We start from the raw sequence: 3,557 nt of genomic DNA on the forward strand, positions 1-3,557 counted from the left end.
GGGGGGGCCCTGCGACTTGGGGAAGAGACCCCGGATGGCTGCGGGGGCACTGAGTCCTTGGGGGGGGCCGGATGGTTGGGGGGGCCCTGCGACTTGGGGAAGAGACCCCGGATGGCTGCGGGGGGCCCTGGGGCCTGGAGGGGAGTCGAGGCTGCCTCGAAGAGCACGTGCGAGGCTCGAAAGCCCGAGAAGACAGGAAGGAAATGGCCTGAAAGGAGGAGAGAGAAGGGGGGCCCCCACGAGCAGAGAGCCAGAGAAGCAGGAGAGAGGAGGAAGAGAATGTCCAGGAGGAGAGAGTGCTGCTGAACCGAGGCTGCAGGGGTCAAAGAGGACCACTGAGGAAGGGCCCTTGGACATCCCGCAGCTGGGAGGGGGCAGACTGGACGGCCCCTCCCTGAGGGGGGCCACAGAAGGGGGAGAGAGCCGGAAGCATGGCCCGCAGGGGCAAATCAGTGAGGGGTTTTGAACGGGTGGAGGAGACGTGGACCCGTTTGTGGGCAGTCTGTGGGGAGAGATGGAAGGTTAGAGAGAGGAGTCTGCTGGGAAGACTGGAGTGAATCAGACCCGGGGTGCCTGTGGCGGGACCACCTCTTTCCCTGAGATAGCTAGAAGAGGAAATAAATAGTGGATGAAGGATTCTGACGAGTTGGGGAAAGGGAGGCCATGGGAAGGTTTGAGAACGGTTGGAAGGTGGGGAATGGCACCTGCCCTGGGGAGTGTGGGACTGATTGGGGAGACAGCCCTAGTCTCAAATTGCTGTCATCTGAGAGAAGAAACCTAGACTGTATTCTGATGGTGGAGACTACATCCTGCCCTCCCACAGGGAGTAGTCACTACTCCCCCCGTGACCCTAAATTGAGGAATATGATAGCCCTGCCTTTGGGGAGTCCCAGTGTGATAGGAGAGGCATAACCCCTGCCCTTGAGAGTCATAATCTGATGAGAAAAACTTGGCTCCTCTCTTTGGGGGATCCCTGTAGGACAGATGAGAAAGACCTAGTCCCCTGGGGAACTCCCAGTCTGATGGGGTAAACAGGACAAAGAAATACAATAGTACATACGAATACCTACACTAGAATCCTATTTTTCTACAGGAAAGACAACAAATATACATATCAACTGTCAATTCCTTCTCTTCCCCCCCCCCCCCCGCAAAAAAATACCCTCACTAAATGCCCAATGTGTCCAGACCTCTAAATCACTCGTTTAACTGGTGTTTCTCCCAGGCCAAAGAAAGTTCTTTGCAAGTATATGAAATTGCACAAAGGCCAAGGAGAATGGCCTTTGGCCTGGAAATGAACAAAAATGGCCTAAGAGGGAATTAATCAGCAAAAGGAGGTAGATAGTGAGGAAGCACCAAGCTGCCCTTGGTAAGTTCAAGTCACGATGTCGAGTAACCCAAATTAGGGGACATGGTATTGAAAGAACTGACCTTAAGGAGAGTGCCCAGTTGATGTGACTGAGACCCAGAACGGCCACGCTGCCCTGCAGCCATCTTCATTCAGTGTCACCAATTAACCCTACTGCAATGCCTCCCACCCACTTTTCAAATCAACACAAATATTCCCAAGAAGCACCAGCCAATCAATTGCTCCTTGGCTATGTTCAGCATTAGACTCCTCAAACCTGAAAACTGTTCGCTGGCTCTTCAACTCAGTGCTGTCTAGTAGAATGTAAGCTCCTTGAGGGCAGAGTACATCCTGCGCTCCCGCAGGGAGTAGTCTTGAATTCCTCCTCATTTCACCCAGGGCCTAATGTCCTAAGGGCAGAACAAATGCTTTTTTCAGTCTCTGCTTGCTGAGGCACTTGTTAGCAATTTTAGCAGGAGTGTGAAACTGCATTATAATGTCTTTTTCTAATATACAGAGTTTTTTCTAATATACAGATCAGTTTTGCTGATTATTTTCTTCTCTCCCTCTTATTTAAAAAAGAATACTTTGTTATAGGAGATGACTGAAAGGAGAAGGGTTAAAGGGAGAAATTTAAGCTATGTAAAAATATCAATATTTATTTTAGATAATTTTTAGTCAATTTTTTTAAAGACAAGAATGGGGAACGTGCAGCAGAGCTGGTGAAGGCAAAAGTTTTATTAACAAAAAAAGGAAGAGAATAGTCTGCAAACTATAATCAGTCAGTAAGCATTTATTAAGTTCTACTGTGTCAGGTACAGTACTAAGTGGTGGGGATACAACACCAATGGCAGTCGTGCCCTCAAAGAGCTCACAGCCTAATGGGGAGACACCATACTAACTACATCAATATGCAAACAAGCTTTAGACAAGATAAACTGGAGATAATCGAGGTACTACAGACCAATGAACTTGACTTCTATCACAAGTCTAGTATTAAACAGAGCACAGCTCTTTTCCCCAGTCTCACCTTATGTCAAAAGTCTTTTCCCTATTGATCCCTTTCTTCTCACCCCCCAGAATCTTCCTTTTGAAATTACCTCCCCTCTCCTCTCCATGTCTGTGTCTCTGAAAAAAACATGGATGATCGCAAAGAAACCAGCATGGCACCATCAAGAACACATTGTGTAAGATACATTTTTTTTTTAAAGAGGGTGATTGTCTAGAAAATTAATCTAGAGTTTAGTAAAACACTTGATAAAATCTGCCATCCTCTTCTTGTGGAAAAGATGAGGTGTGGGCCACACGTTTGCGATTAACACAGTTAGATAGATTTTGAACTGGTTTAATAGCCAGAGCCAAAAAGGAGGCATTAATGGCTGCTGGTCAACTTGAGAAGAGTTAGGGAATGCTTTGCTCGACCTTATGCTATTTGATACTTCTATCAGTGACTTGGACCAAAGCATCAAGAGCACATTTATCCAATTTGGAAATGACAAAAATCAGATATTCGTAAATTAAGGAATGGCTGAGTAAAATAAAACATCTTAAATGTGTTGGAATATTATAGGAAATGCTAAAAGAGAAGAATGTGAAGAAACCCAGAAAGACTTAAATAAACTGATACAAAGTGAAGTGAGCAGGACCAGAGCCATTTATATAGTGAGCGCAACCTTTCAAAGGAAAACTGAAAGACTGGAGAGCTTGGATCAATGCAATGACCAGCTGTGACTCCAGAAGACAGAGGATATGAAGCATATCTCCCTCTACTAGGCAGAGAGGTGATGGACTGACTACAAGTGCAGAAGGAGACGTGCATTTCCAGATGAGCCCACAACAGCACAAATTTTTTTGGATTCTACTTTTGATACAAGAGATGGGTTTGGGTTTTTTCTGTGTCGGGGAGGAGATAATAATGACCTCAACAGGCCAGAACAATGGACCAGATCTCATCAGGTGAAACATAAGAGGAGTAAATCTAAAATGGGATGAAAAAAGTCAACTTTAGAGGTACAAGATGGGTTCATAAGGCTAGAAAAATAAACAGAAAATAAATTTCGTCTCGTTTTTCTTTTTTAGTGGACTTAGTGTGAGCCAACAGTGTAAGATGGCAGCCAAGAAACAGTGCCTTCTGACTGGATCAAGAGAAGTTCAGCATCCAGAAATAAGAGTTAACCAAACCTTGCTTGTGGAGAATTGTGCTCAGTTC

The sequence above is a fragment of the Vombatus ursinus genome, unplaced genomic scaffold (genome assembly GCF_900497805.2).
Source record: "Vombatus ursinus unplaced genomic scaffold, bare-nosed wombat genome assembly UNPS02010394.1, whole genome shotgun sequence".
Classification (NCBI taxonomy): domain Eukaryota; kingdom Metazoa; phylum Chordata; class Mammalia; order Diprotodontia; family Vombatidae; genus Vombatus; species Vombatus ursinus.